The sequence below is a fragment of the Thermobia domestica genome, chromosome 3, assembly GCF_964235325.1.
Source record: "Thermobia domestica chromosome 3, izTheDome1.hap1.1, whole genome shotgun sequence".
Taxonomy (NCBI): domain Eukaryota; kingdom Metazoa; phylum Arthropoda; class Insecta; order Zygentoma; family Lepismatidae; genus Thermobia; species Thermobia domestica.
Window position 1 is genome coordinate 86,972,611 of NC_137456.1, and position 16,237 is coordinate 86,988,847.

At 36.0% G+C, this 16,237-nt stretch overlaps 1 protein-coding gene across 1 annotated transcript in view; it reads right to left on the bottom strand.

Moving 5' to 3' along the window:
* Positions 1-14,759, bottom strand: part of LOC145680577 (uncharacterized) — a 264,515-nt gene extending 249,756 nt beyond the window's left edge. Inside the window, exon 1 of the mRNA XM_081751222.1 lies at positions 14,564-14,759. The gene's annotated coding sequence lies outside the window, so the exon portion shown is untranslated. The remainder of the gene's footprint in view (positions 1-14,563) is intronic.
* Between the last annotated feature and the right edge of the window lie 1,478 nt (positions 14,760-16,237).

The following is a 16,237-nucleotide window of genomic DNA, read 5'->3' on the forward strand; positions in this document are numbered from 1 at the left end:
TATTCCAAAAACAAGCAATACTCCCCAAATATGACCCAATAGTTTCAGGACTCCAAATGGTTTACTTTGCACATAACAAATGTATATAGATATTTGTATTTGTATAAACAGATCTACTGTGTCTTTTGATCAAAAATATTAATGTGAGACCCATCTTATTTTCGAGAACACACGGTAGCCATCGATAAGTGCTATTTGGACATTGCTATTTCATGACTTTTAGTGTATAAAAGTTTAGCATCCCTTTGCACTAACGAGGCTAAATCAGATGTGGACTTACAGTTTCAGGTAAAATCCGAACTACCGTAATCGTCTAATTTCAAGGTTCTTCCACTGGAAATCGTACCTAGAACCTTCTGCTCCAAGGGGTGAGCGCGCTAGCCACTAAACCAGTGGGGAGAACTTGTTTAGTGGTGTTCCAGGGTAAAACGCGGTTGAAATAATAATGATATATGTTAAAATACTGTTCAAAAATAATTATTATCGTACTCCTCTCTTACACTGGAGTGCAATTAATTTAATAATAAAGTTAATAGCATATTATTTAGTATTACTGAATCTATATATGAGAAGGCAATAACTAAAATGAAAGAAAATATGATAGGAATGAAAGTTAATGGTACACGTATTCATTGCATCAGATTTGCCAATGATATTGGTATAACGGCAAACTCAAAAAATGATCTAAATGACATGCTCAGGATATTAAACCACATAATAACGAAGCTTAAGCTAAAATTAAATATCAAAAAGACCAAAGTCACGTTTATAGGCAAAAAGAGAGGTGGAGGAAGAGCTAACATTAAAAAAAACATAGGCGAAAATTGCTATCCCGGTAGTAATATGGGAAGAAGCAACAAATGTCATAATGCAGTGGTGCTCCCCCCCCCCCTTTAGTCCATGACGCACTCCCCGCAATTCTCTATCCATAGGTGTTCTTCCATGAAAAAAATCTTTTCGATTAATTTTTACACCCCCTCAAACATATTTATATAGATTTTTAACCCCCCAAATATTTCAATGACGCAGTTTGCGTCATAGCCCCCCCTTGTGGGCACCCCTGCATAATGAAATCAAAAGAAGGCTAGCACTGACCTTTCAAAATGAAAAGAATCTTTTTATGAAGAATCATATCTATTAACACATACGCTAAGAAGAAATTTCTAAAATCCTTTGTGTGGAGTATGGTAACATATGTGTGCAAGACCTGGACATTAGCAAAACACAGGAAGCCTGATTCGAGGCAGCGGACTAAGAAACAATTGTTTACCAGCGAAATTCAAATATTTTTTATTAATCTTTCGAGTTTTTTCCTTCTTTTCCGCTGCTGTTGTAAGTATCTGGACAACACAAGACAGTATTGTCAATAATGCACTTTTATAATTTGCTCTTCCCCGTGGGGAGTGGGAGTGATCCATCAGTAGCCAATCGTATTTGTGACAAGCGGAAGGATACACATATTTTGTTTATCCGAGTTTAGAGCTTACGCTGAACAGGGAATAGTTGGATTGACAGGAAGAGCAAAAGAAAATATACAAGAAGTGGGTGAGGAAAGACAAGTACTTAAAGTAATAGAAGTAATAGACAAGTACTTAAAGCAAAGCTAATTGTACACTTACTCAGATTGATGCTCTTCTCCAAAATATTTTAGTAGGCAAGATAACGAGAAAGAACACAAGATCGAGAACATCCTATTTAAAAATACGATCAATGAGATGAGGCTTTCTTTCTACACGGAGATGAAAAAGGCTGTTGAAGATAGGAAGCTTTGGCTGCAAAGACAAGGTTTAGCCTTTTGAAGGAAACAGAAAGATCCCACAACGTACGCTGCTGTAGATAGAGTTCTAGAAATTCCCTCCAGATTTATTTATTTTATTTATTTATTTTTTGCCATTAAACGACATATTACTCTCTACCCGCACAACTGATACAGTACTGCACACGACTGAAAACGAGACAGACTGAATCTGTTCCGACGAGCCTCTCGACAGCTCATCATCCACATTCTAACATGTTGAGTATTGGGTTCGATATATGGGTAGTTACCGACCCAAGCGCTCAACCGATTATATCAGTCCTATGTGTTGGAAGCGAGTTTATCCACTGTCGAACATGTTGGGTGAGCCATTTAGACCCAAAAGATTGGACAAACATATAGTAAGATTGTGGATAGAGGGGCTTTAGACGTATAATGAAACTTAGGCCTAATTACGCTTATAGCCTAGAACATGCAAACTTATTCGGGACACTTCATGGGTAGGATCCCTGTAAGGACATAAGAAAATCCCAAATCGCTAAACTACATTTTTTCCGCGAAAATTTCCTGAATTTACGGGTTGCGATGTGAGTAGTATTATTCGAAAAACTGCTTTATTTTAAAGACAATAGTGCACAAACCATGAATCTAATGTATTAGGGCACGAGTCACGCCAGACAAAGTGTATTTTTGTTGTTGTTTCTTTTCCCAAACAATTTTGCACTACATTACGTATGTTTTGAAAATACATTTTAATTTTCATATCTATTAACTCTAGCTCAATAATTAGAGAAGGTCTCGAGAGAAGGATGTGTGTGATTTCTTAAGGCACTTTTCGTCGACGTAACTTTATCCTGGGACAGCTACGGGCGCTCAAATAGATTATTGGATTGTCCTTTTCTTGAAAATTCTTAGAAAATTCCCTGATTTTTGAACCCTGAAGGCATGTGTGTGATATTATTGGGAAGTCTAATTCATTCCAAAGATAATGATATAGAAACTATGAATCTAAGTTAATTGGTGCACGGATAGTAATTGCCCTTAACACCCGTGATTTTTGAAAAGGGTGTAATAGTATTTACAAGAGTCCGTATCAAACTGGGATATTTAATTTTGATCTTTATTATACAGTAAAGCACAGTCCATACTTAAAATTGACCTCTTATGATATTGCAATTTCCCCCCTTACTTATCTATATAATAAAAATAAAAGTCACTATGTTCTTGACTTAATAACTCGAACCATTCGATCGATCTCGATCAAATTTTCAACATAGATGAGGTTGGAGCCTCGGAGTGTTTTCATTTTGACGGTACAACGTGAGGGAGGGAGATATATATATATATATATATATATATATATATATATATATATATATATATATATATATATATATATATATATATAACTTAATAATAATTCGTGAACGACGACACTGATCTCTATCAAATTGCCACATGGGACAGGTTCGGGCCTGGGAGTGTTTTTATCATTTCACACTGACGGGGTGAGGGAGGGGGATATAGAAAAATACTTAAAAATGAAAGTGACTACCTTTGTGACTTAATAACTGTTGAACCACCTGACTGATCTCAATCAAATTCTCAACATAGATGAGGTTCAGGCCTGGGGGTTATATCATTTCACTTTGACGGTACAACGTGGGGGGGAAAGGGGGAAATACTTAGAAATGATCAATCATGACCTATATTAGCGTCGAATCCATAGTTTTCGAGATCGCAGAGATGAACAGTGGTACTTCCGATGCCGTTTAAATCCAAATTCATCATTTTATGTCCAAAATGAAACATATTCTTCCCGTGCGAAGAACGGATATTCTCCTAGTACACTCTATTTTACACTGTCACAAAAGTTTATAATGAGTAGAATATTACGTATGCATAAATAACTCTTACGGAGTGAGGGAGGAAAATAAGAAATAATTCTAAAGTGAGAGCCTTACCTCTTTCTTTCTTTTTTTTACAAAGCTTTAATATAATAATAAATGATGATCAAAAAGCAAGCTTTACGGATATTTGACATGAGTTTGTTCTCGTGAGAAGCACTAAGAAAAACTATACATTCCATTATTTCTTTGTTTTACATTAAAAAAAGGGGGGAGTAATGCTATTGACATCTTCCCTTTTCCAACTTTTAGGTAACATTTTCTTAGCAAAAATAATACTTATGTCGTAGAGACGTAACAGATATTTGACCTCAAATTTTAATAAAGAACAACATTTACATTGTAATTGAATAATATTTTATATTTTATTGAATAATATTTAATTTTTGAAGAAAGTGTATCTTCGTAATGTAACACTATTTTTGAAACAACACTCCACAAGAATTGTATAGTATTACATTTATCTGAGTACACAATATGCTTCCACCCTTTCCCTCGTTTTGACGTAAATTGTAACTTTTCTTTCTTTCTTTTTTTTTTCAATAATAGTAGTGTCAAAATAATAGAACAGAAAGTGAGAAGACGATTACTTGCCTGCATGGGCGCCCGCAGAGGGGGGCAAGAGGGGGCAATTGCTCCCCCCTTGGATTTTCGAAAAAAGTTTACTTTTATAGGCTCTTCTGGTGACAAAAGTTTGAGTTTAATTGCTTTCGGAAGCCAAAGATGCTCTTATTTTTTTTAATCTCTGTGAATGGTGTAGTGTTCAGAATAGATATGACTTTTTTTCTTTTTCTAACACGTGTAAGAGGCAAAAAGATGAGAATAGCGTTGTCCGAATTCCGGAATTAAGCAAGTTGAAAGTAACAGAAAGAAAGGTAGGTCCTATATTATCTTCCACCTTTTTCTGCATAACACATGATATATCTCTTCGAGGTGTAAATCAAACTCGGGCGTGTTCCTTGATCTGTTAGACTTTCGTGTCGAGGCTGGAGACACTCCGCCTTATGCAGAGTCGTTTTGACGTATGATTAGCGTCACACTAAAGGCCTGACTACTGCAGGAAACATATGTTAGTCGAACTCTTTAGTATGGCATTAATCACTCGTTAGAACGACTCTGCTTAAGGCCCACTGTGTTCAAAAAACACATTGAAGGACGATCGGTAATGCGAAATATAGTTCACAATGAATTCAAACTGAATTGATTTCAGTTTGTGAAAAGGAATTTTAAAATGTTTTAGTTATGGAAGCAAATAAAGAAAATCATTTTGAGTAATTGCTGATGAAAATGTGGACATTTCTGGAGTAGAGCAGTTGTCAGTAGGAATTAAATATTTAGACTCAACTCTAAATCAACCCAAAATAGAATAATTCCTTGGTTTTGTGGCTCTACAGGAACTTAGTACAAAGGCAATTGTAACTGAAGTTTTATCCTTTTTGTCAAAATGTGAACTTGATATTTCGAAATTATCTAGACAGGGTTATGACGGATCGCCACAATGGTAGGAGCGGAAGGTGGTGTGAACAGAATAATACCAGAATAATACAAAAACAATATCCTAAGGTATATATATGCGTGTGTGTGTGTCTTGCCCCTCCTTGGAAAAAATCCTGCTGGTGCCCATGCTTGCCTGAACTCTTAATACAAAGAGATAATGCTAAAATGTATCTGTGCTGCAAGATTTTGCATTAATATCACAACCAATTATATTGATGCCCTGGAGCACACGACTAGTGATGAGCGCAAGAGTCTTGGTCTTGCAGTTTTTGCAAGAGTCTTGCATGCAAGACCAAGACCAAGACCAAGACCAAGACCAGGAATCCCGATGCAAGACCAAGACCAAGACCAAGGGATGCAAGACCAAGACCAAGACCAAGACCATACCTGCAAGACCAAGACCAAGACCAAGACTCTTGCGCAAGAGTCTTGCACAAGTACCAACACTACTTGAATTTTTTATAGAATGTAAAAAGGAAGAAGAAAAATCATTACATCTTTCACGTGAACTTCTTGGCTCCAGTAAAAATACCGCCGGAAATCGGTTGTTCACGAGACGTCCGACAGCATAATTCTATGAATTGTTACAAGCTATAATAACTTCAGTGTCTGATTTACTTTGGTCATCATTTGATCATTCGCGACGACCCATGATTGGATTTTGGGAAATCATATGAAGAATAGTTGTGTCCATAAGAAGTGGATAAGCAAAAATAAACTAGAGCGTGTTATAGACACGGTAGGTCAGTGGCAGAGCGTTCACCTCTGGTACATGGGGCCCTGGTTCGATCGCAGCTTGCGCTATGTGAGCTTTTTTGGTGAACAAACACCCTGTGCGTGGGTTTCCCCGTTTCCTCGTACTTTCTTCATTCCACCATTTCTCATCATCACTGTTTCCCTTAGCTTCAGTGTTATAATCGTGGGACGTTAAAGTAGATATTTAATTTCATTTCAAAAACATATGAATGGTGTTCTTCTTCCAAAACTAACGGGAAATGTAGCAATGAACATCGGCAATTCCGTACACCATAGGTGCCGACTACATGGATATGGCCTTGGTTCTGAGGTTCAAGCATCCGTTGGAAATTTTTAATGTGTACTTATAAAATTAATATTGAAATAACATTTTCATGACATTGACAAAAACTTAGCGCATGTGACCGCAAGTTTGATTTCATAGGTGGATGCTTATACGTTGAATAATTGTTTATCAATATAACTTATAGCCCCCTTAAGTATACGGCATATCTAGGATTCAACGATATAACATTATACAACAATAAATAATCTATATTCACAACTGAGAGTGATTTCGTACTTATTTCAAATAACTTGAAGTTTGATGCCGTTGTTATGTATTTCTAATGTAGGTCAAAAGTATTTATATAAATTGAGTATATATATATATATATATATATATATATATATATATATATATATATATATATATATATATATATATATATATATATATATATATATATAAAAAGACAGACAGTTGAGTCGTTTTCAGTTTTCACTCAAATTATTCTAAAATATTGGGGCCGCGGTGGCTCAGTGGTAGAGCGTTCAACTCTGGTGTTTGGTGTCCCGCGTTCGATCCCAGCCCCCGCCAAGTGAACTTTGTGGTGGACTACACCATGTGCGTGGGTTTCCTCGTGGTTCTCCCGTTTCCTACCACTTTCTTCTTTACACCATTTTCATTCATTTTTCATCATCACTGTCTCCTTTAGCCTAGCCGGCATAATCGTAGGACGTAAAACTCACAAATTTAATTTCATTTCATATTCTAAAATATTAAGAGGTTTAATTATTATTATTTTAATTTGTTCTCTCTTTTTTGGCCAATATTGCAAAACTTATCATCATCGTCATAATAATAGCTATTCTGCCATTATTGGCAGGTCACTTGCTGCAGCTGAGAAGCTTCGATGACTGTGGTCCTCAGCTAGTCTCTTTGTCTTAACGTAGCAATTTTCTGTCTTAATATCTTTCTTCAACTACGATCTCCTTCGCCCCCTCCCTCTAGCACGTCCCTCATAATACAGTTCCTCCTCAGCCAATGTCCTCCTCTTCATTACATCTAAAATTTTTCTTTTCTCCCCTACTGCTACTATTTCTAAAACCTTCGCATTCGTTTTCCGTTCAACCCAGCTGATTCTCTCCTTTTCTCTCCATGCCCACATTTCGAAAGTCTAACTGTTTCATCGCTTTTGCGTATGTTCTTATTTCTGCCCCATACAGTACATATTAGAATCAGTAAAACAAAATTTCAATATTTAATTGGGAGTTTGTTCAATACAAAGATGAGCTAATCGTGGAAGGAAAGAAAAAAAATCTGACGCCGTTAGAGTGTAAAAATAATTTTGCAATTTATGGTATTTCAGTAATTTGTGCCGTCTTGGTTTTCTTTCATGCGACTCACTGTCAGGGATAGCCTTCCCAGTTTGGGAACCAGTGGAGTATTGGATCTGTTAAAACATAAAAATATTACGAAATGTTGTGATTTATCTTATAAGTAGTGAAGCGTGATCACCCATTGAAAAAAAAAAAAAAAGTAAAGGTCATCGCCTATGTTGTACAGTATCATCACACTTACACGAAGGAAAAATAGGCCCTATATTACATTTAGAAACATACATTGTATTTCCCTCACTATTGACACAATGTAGGATTTATTATCCCTTATATCCAGAGTAAAATTTACTTATGAAAATCATAGATTTCTTAAAAGCAAAACTTGCAAGACTCTTGCAAGCAAGACCAAGACTGGGTGTGCAAGAACAAGACCAAGACCAAGACTAGGTGTGCAAGACCAAGACCAAGACCAAGACCGAGGGTTCCACTGCAAGACCAAGACCAAGACCGCATGTGCAAGACCAAGACCAAGACCAAGACCACCCGGGTCTTGGTCTTGGTCTTGCATTTGCTCATCACTACACACGACACACTTCCACGCGATAATTGAATTCATCTCATACTCAGTGTAGCATGTCCGCTGTAATGGCCTGCAGTGCATGAGTTGTGCAGGGTGTCAGATAAGTCTCCATACATTTAGGTTTGATTACCACACAGTGCAATGTTACTGTAAATTGAGTTTATTTATTTAGTACATACTATAGTTGAGAACTTATACACATACGAACTATGTATCCAATGGATCTGTATGTCGTCGTCTGAGATTCAGTACCGCGTAAGTAACATTTTGCCAATTTTACAGGAGAGACAAAAAAAAAACTGTTTGAAAACTAGCTTAAGCCTCATTATACGCGATACTACTTTGAGGGAATAAGACAGCAATTTGTCGTGATATATGGGTACTACTTAATCAGACTGTGCGCCATCCTATAGTGATTCTAATGGTACCAAAAACTCAAATTCGCCAAAATTGGAGATACGTGACGTTGAATCTCATACGAGAATGTCTTCCGTCGGGTTGTACAGTTCGCGGCATAGAAAATGTTACAAAAAGTTTAAGTCCAAATTACTAACAAACTCTTGCGCCGTGTGCTTATGCATTCAGAAACACACGTTTCGATCCACAATTGCTTCTGGTATTCAATCCAACTCAACCTCATCTCCTTGTTTAAAGCAGTCTGTGTGGCGTAATATACTCTTTTAATTCACACGGGAAAAAAGGAACCATGTTTACAGAGTTTATAGCTCTAAAACCGTCTCTTCCATTCGTTTCTTCTGAAATGCCTTTGTAAAGCCTTAATAAAAAAAAATTGTCACAAAATGTTACCAGAGCTTCATAAAAGACCTTTATTTGCATTCTTTCCCTTCTTCAAAGACTACATATCACACCAAGCTAAGAAGATTCAATGGTTAATTTCATTTTGTTTCCCAGTAATTGCAAGCAAATATTCCAGGGTTGTCGTTTGGGTAGGACAGGACGGTGTAATCCCCACTCCCTTTAGTGTGATAAACACATATTGTTTGATCAAATGTATAGTAAAACACTGATATAAAAAATGAAACTCTTATGTCGACGGAGAATCCCGCCGAACAAAATCTAAAATGACATTACTAGAGCGCTTACATTCGGTTTCAAGAGTCGAAAGTTTTATTCCAAGCGATGTGCGTTCATAGTGGACGACATTGAGAGAGAGGGATTCAAATATAAAGACAGAGAGGGATGATTTACATATGCAAGTTTAGAATTGCAGCAAAAAATGATCAAACAGTATCCGTATTATGACGAAATTCGTGATTTTGTGAAACAGAAGAAGGAAAGTTTCCGAACTGCGAGGATCACATCAGACAGTTGTCGAATTAAAGTGGAGAACTTTTAGAGCATCAAATGATTGCGAAAGAAGAGAAAGAACTTAAGATCTGCGGAATTAAGAAATTTTATAAAAAGATCTGCGGAATTAAGAATTAAATAAAACAGCTTTCGAGACGGGTTTAGAACCACGAACCTCTTAGCTGTCGAATCATAATTTTATCCATTCAGCCACAAAGAACTGCACGCAATCATTCATATATTTGTCCTTTAGCTACGTTGAGAAATTAATAGAATGGAATATTCCATAAGTTAACTCGGTGGGGGCAGTAAAAATATGTTACTACTGTGTTAATTGAGTTATATGTGATAGAACCGTCTGATAAAGTACTGTCAAATACTCAGACATAAATAACCTTTTGCGAACCTCTAGTGCAAAACAAAACAAAACATAGTAAACACGTTAGACCTTTGAAAGGAATATTTTTTTAAAAAAAGCAATGGAAATGCGCATAAGAGTGTCACTTGAATACGAACATATAACTTTAAAAAAAAACAGCGCGTTTACGTCATTATGTGTTAGAAGAATGATTAGTGTAAGGGACTCCTACGTGGATGGTCCTAGGTTCGAATCCCGGCTGTTCTTATTTTTCCGTATAGCTACGCTTATACTGTGCATTCCAAAAGTTCAATTTTGACATTAATATAGACGCAGCTAGTTAAGCCGAAATTATTCTTAGGTATGGGATTTGTTATTACATGTTTTTCTTTAACTTGCAATGTTTCAGTTTGATAATAAATCTTACAACCTTAATTTAACTCATTTCTCTACATCATATCATGATGAAGGTTTGCACAAAGACGACAGTCGAACGGTAACACAATATTCCATTGTTACTGTAATATATTTAAATATCTTTAGAAATTTTTTACTCAGGAAAAAAACGTACTGTGGACCGTACGATGCAACATTTGAGAAGAACATGGCACATCAAATAGCATATTCTCACGTCGTGTCTTCATAATCGACAGGTTCTTGGTTCGAAACCCTTCTCCAAAAGCTGTGGATTTTTTTTAACTCTTCATTCTTCAAATGTTTAGATCTTTCTCTCCCTGCGCAATCATCTGATGCTTCAAAATGAGTTCTCCACGTTAACTCGACAACTTGATATAATGTTCACAGGTTCGACTGAGAAACTTTGATTCTTGTGGTTCACAAAATCACTATTTTCCTCAGAATATGGGTGCTGTCCGATCATTTGTTTCTCCTTTTCTAATCTTCCATATATGAATGTATCCGTATCTGTCCCAATATTTGAATCTCCTTCCCTTCTCCTCCTCTCTCTCTCGCTTTTAATGTTGTCCATCATGAACTCTCATGGCTTGGGATCCAACCGACCCTTGAAACCAGATGTAAGCGCTTTACCAGTGGCCCATCGTGACTCTCTATAAGTTGGTTGTTAGTAGACTGGGGATATTTAGGCACTTCAAACAGGTAACATAGACACAAAAATCAGAAAAATATAGTCACTTCCGTTCTGGAAATTTCTATGTCTAAGATATTCCTCGCAGTGGGCGACCAATCACAGAAAAAAGTGGATGATATTCTGGCAAAACTTGAGCAAGACCAGCATGTAATCAGCCATGACATCGCCGATGGCCTAAATATTCATCACCAGTGTTAAATCATTTGGAGAAAGCTAGCTAAAAATGGTTCTTATACCTTGGTTGTATGCAACCCATCTTACTTTGTTGTATGTCTGGTAGTTGTATTTCTAGGATAAGCTTTTCTCAGGCGTTGCAGGAATTAGTTTTTTTTAAAAGAATTAATTAATTTTAAATCAAATATTTGTATGTATAAATCTTCCTTGTAAATTGTTTTTTCGATTAGTGAAAACCGCATCGAAATATGACCAACGGTTCTCCATATAATCTCGTACAGACCCTACATACACATATGCAGATCAGGTTCGATTCCAGCTTGCACCAATTGAGCTTTGTGGTGGACAAACACCATGTGAGGGGTTTTCTCGGGTTTCTTCTGTTTCCACTCACTTTCTTCATTCCACCATTTCATTCACTTGTCATCATGACCGTCTCCTTTAGCCCACACGGCATATGCGTGAGACGTATAACTCAAAGATTTCATTTCATTTACATATAGCCTACAGCACAGACCGAAAATCTCTCTATTTTTTAAGTCGGTTAAAAATGACACCCAATGCTGAAAAAACTTAAAGTTTGTGGTGGTACGCAAAACTGGCATTCAGTATTAATTTTTATACTTGCGGGGCACGCATAGAAATTTACTGATGGCATAAAGTTTCATGCCTATCTGTATTCATTGCTGTACAAATATTTTAAATGTATTCAATACGTGCGGTATTATAGTTATAGTTAAAATTAGGGGCTTTTAATTCGAACACTCTGTAATAGTGTACTGTACAAGGGAGAAATTGATCTGAAAGTCGTACCTCTTATATCCTTCAACTCACAACACGTTACTATCGCTTAATCTCTGCACTGAATTTGAAGCTGAATGAGATTGAAAAATACCTCGTGATCGCAGATTCCTGAGAAAATTCAATTTTGATAATAAGCCTATGTTGTATTCTTTAGAAAACAACGGCTTGACCAGAATCGCAGGAAAATTCAATCTTAAGAAAGCTAAATTCTTCATCTCATTCTAGCCTTAGGCTAGGCACAAATTGAGACGCGAATAGTAATACGCGTATTATTATTATTATTATTATTATTATTATTATTATTATTATTATTATTATTATTATTATTATTATTATTATTATTATTATTATTATTATTATTATTATTAAAGCTTGATGGTAAGACTGGAAACCAACGATATTTTTACGACAAAAACTATAGTTTTAAGTGTGATATAGTACGATAATGTCATTTGATCAGATTGGCAACGATGGAAACAAGTCATAACGAGGTTGGCGTCCAGAGAAAGCATTCCACATCCGAAACTTAATTTTGTACTTTGCTTCATCGCAGGTTTTAAATTCCAGGTGAATCGGCCCGACACAATTCCCAACCTGAAGGACCAGTGACTAACTTCAGTTCCGAAGAACTGGCGATGGGGACGCCACATCCCGACTCCAGGCCTTTCGGTTTTAATACAAGAACAAGAAGGAGGGAAACCCTATTCTTAGGACGCGGAGTCCAAATTTAAAAAAAAAAAAAAAATCAATTTCTCGCCATCATTTACTGTTTTTGTTCTGATATTGTCGAAGACAGACGGACGAACAGTTGAGATGAGACGAGACAGCTCTTCCAATAGAAACACATATACTTTGAGGGACAGAAAAAAACATTTTTACTGTATCTTTTCAAGACGAGACAGTTCCAAGTCTAGTTTCATGCTCAACACCATGGATAGAGCCGCTTTTTGTATAATTTTGTCCAAGTGTTAAGGATTGGGTGTTAGAAGAAAACCTAAATTCTTCTCCATTTGATTAACATTAAAATTTGAATTGCCACTGTCATGTACTGCAGGCAACCACACAATATGCAAGTATACTGTTGGGTTGCAGAACGAGATAAGGAAAATAATAAATAAATATATTTTTTTAATTATCAGTTATTAAATAAATAAATATTTTGACAGTTGCCATTACAGGTCGAGTGACTAGCTCTTGTGCCTTTGGTGCACGAGAACCAGGGGCTGATTTAGGATTTTAATTGTGGGTAGGGCCGCTCCCTCGATTATGTATACATATACACATTTGATTGATTAATGACACTAGGAAATTACTTTTACAGTAGTGGTTGACGCCATTTGTTAAATAATTATCTACCATTAATATAAATAGTGAAAAATATATTTACTCTTTATTGTATTTTTTTAGCGTTTATATATTTTTCAAAATTCTTGAGTAGGCCGTGCCTACTCGCAAAAGCCGCCACTGTCGAGAACCTGGTTTCGATTCCCGTAAAAGAAAATCCAACACAGTCTAGCCACTCTGATGCCACTTTAATTTGCAGGTCTCGTTCCATATAGCCTTGTTATCAAGGAACATAAATACAAATAAATAAACACGTTTACTAGCCGTTTCGTATCATAAAGGTTTTAACATTTCGCGACATCGTTAGTTCTATAATTATGCATTGCTCTCAGCTAACTTTTGCTCGCAAATGATATTCATTGTCTGTAGTATTAAACGCATTATGGTACGGATGTACACTCATGTCCAAAATGATTGTCGCATAGTGTCTTCTTGTAAGAATATAATATGATACTGATTTGTGTACAATCGGAAAATGTATATTTGTGGTAAACTTCATAGGAAAAGAATTATAAATACGGAAATTAGAATGAGTAAAACAAAATGTTGCTAAATGGACAAGAAAGTTTTATTTTCGTTGTATTGTTCTTATTTACTGCTCTTTTGACATGAAATTTGCCACATACATGTCTTTGCCGATTATACACATACTAACATTATGAGAAATATCGGGCGAATTCGTTATCAAATTATATTCCTACAACAACATATTTATAGACATGCGACAATTATTTTGGACATGAGTGTACGCAAGAGGTGTGTTCTGGTGGTCTGGACTCCTTCGAAATCCAGACTTTTCTGTATCTGTAATCTAATTTTAGGGAAGATTTTATAAACTTTAATATAATTTATTCTTATATTGAATTTAAAGTGTCCGAAAAAGCTTTGGACTGTCCCTGAAATTAGTGCCTGCGTACATACCTGCAGTAAACGTTCATAGTTTTATTAATTACAATCCTTCTCTATGCTCCCTGCCGCTTTTCTTAATGTAGTGATTAACTTAGTTAATATTAGATATTAACAATTTTTAATTTCTATGCATCCTTCCTTGTTTTTATACTATTTATTGTTATTGTTTGTAAAATTTAACGAAGGATGTAACAGTTTAGAAACATATTTTAATATTAAAAATAAAATTAAAACTATAATAAAATAAATAAAACATGATGTTTACATAGATGAAAATAAGTACCGATGCTCCGTATACCGTTCAATTTACAACTTTATATTTGCATATGTTTTGCTTTACTGATTATTCTGTTGGCCTTCTTTTACCACTTCTTTTTTTAAAATAAAGTAGTTGCTTTATGAATGTCATTACATTAAAAATAAATATCAAATACACAATAAAAGGAGTTATAAAACTCACCTGTAAATGTATAGCTGGCCTATTGCGAGAGGCCTCGGAACAAATGTTAGCACATTTAACACTTATTTTTTATCTGAAAACGCTCTGTTTACATGTAAAGCCAACTCTTTTTCCAACACTGATGGGGTTTGATTTGTTGTCACGCGCGAACGAATTGGTAACCATAGAAACGAACAGATGGCAGTCGTAGCACCCCCTCGTTTAACTTGCTTATATCATCGCATATGTGTCTTTTGGAAAATTCATTTACTATATAATATAAATGAAGAACTAACTAACCATGCACACTCTGTGAACGTGATTCCGTTACAAAATGTCGAATTTTCTTTTTCTTGCAATCTGTCAGTTATTCAGAGTATATGTTATATGAGGATTGGCCAGTGGTATCTATATATTTTTTTTCTTTCTTTTTGTATGTTACACTTCAGCGTTCAAGCTGAACATTGTGCTCTTATGGTCATCGCACGAGTGCATACATGCACCTGCGTACTTTCAAAAGTATTTAAAGAGAAAAGAAAGAAAAAGATACAGACATTCGTAAAAATAGTCCTTGATAGACTCAGTTCAGAGAGGATTTGATAGGGACATTTTATCCAATATACAAGGATCTCCAAAATTCGGTCATGATTAGCCGCGTTATTTCAGATTTTTGGTAAGAGGGAGCAAGAATCTCAGTCGATATACAAGTTTCACGTTTTTTTTTATTAGTACATATTTCTAATAGTACATTTAATTAAAAAATGGTACTGGTAATTGTGCATGCTTCCCCAAATGACGCGCTTAGTATATGAAGTCTGTCTTTTTATTTTATTTTATTATTATTATTATTATTTTTTTTTAGGTATATTGCGAAATAAAATAAAAGTGATACCAACGTAGGTCTATAAAGACAGTCCCCGAGTTATGTAAATTCACACTTACGAAAGAAATTTCTGATAGCTAAGCAAAATTTGTGGAAGGTACTTAACATCTGCAGGAGCGCACCCACGGGAGATCTACCGGGTCCTGACCGCCCCCCCCCCCAAAAAAAAACTCTTAACTCAACATACATTTGTGAGCAACTTCGTGGTTAAACGGTTAGCGTACACCTTTGGCGTGGGAATCCCGGATTCGATTCCCGGCGGGAGCTCATGTGGTTCGGATTCCACGTTAATTAGTAGGTCCACGTCTTATATAGTCTCGCTGCTGGAAGGGACGTTAAACTCAAATAAACTCAACACACGTATCCACATTTTCTCAATAAAACTATATTTGTTTAACAGCGAAATGATTGACGCAGTATGAAAATTTGATCTTATACTTTATTTGTACTCTTTCTCTTATAAAGACAATGTAGTTCTATCATTCTTTCTAACAATATAGGTGGAAGTATTTTACAATTACTTATCGTCGGGGCCGCGGTGGCTCAGTGGTAGAGCGTTCACCTCTGGTACTTGAGGTCCCGGGTTCGATCTCAGCCAAGTGAGCTTTGTGGTGGATAAACACCACGTGCGTGGGTTTTCTCGGGGTTCTCCCACTTTCTTCACTCGATCATTTTATTCATTACTCATCATCACCGTCTCCTTTCGCCTAACCGGCATACCCGTGGGACGTAAAACTCAAAGATTTTTACTTATCGTCTTTTCAGGTGCAGAGTAATACCCGTTCAATACTACATAGACGTAGTGGCTTGTA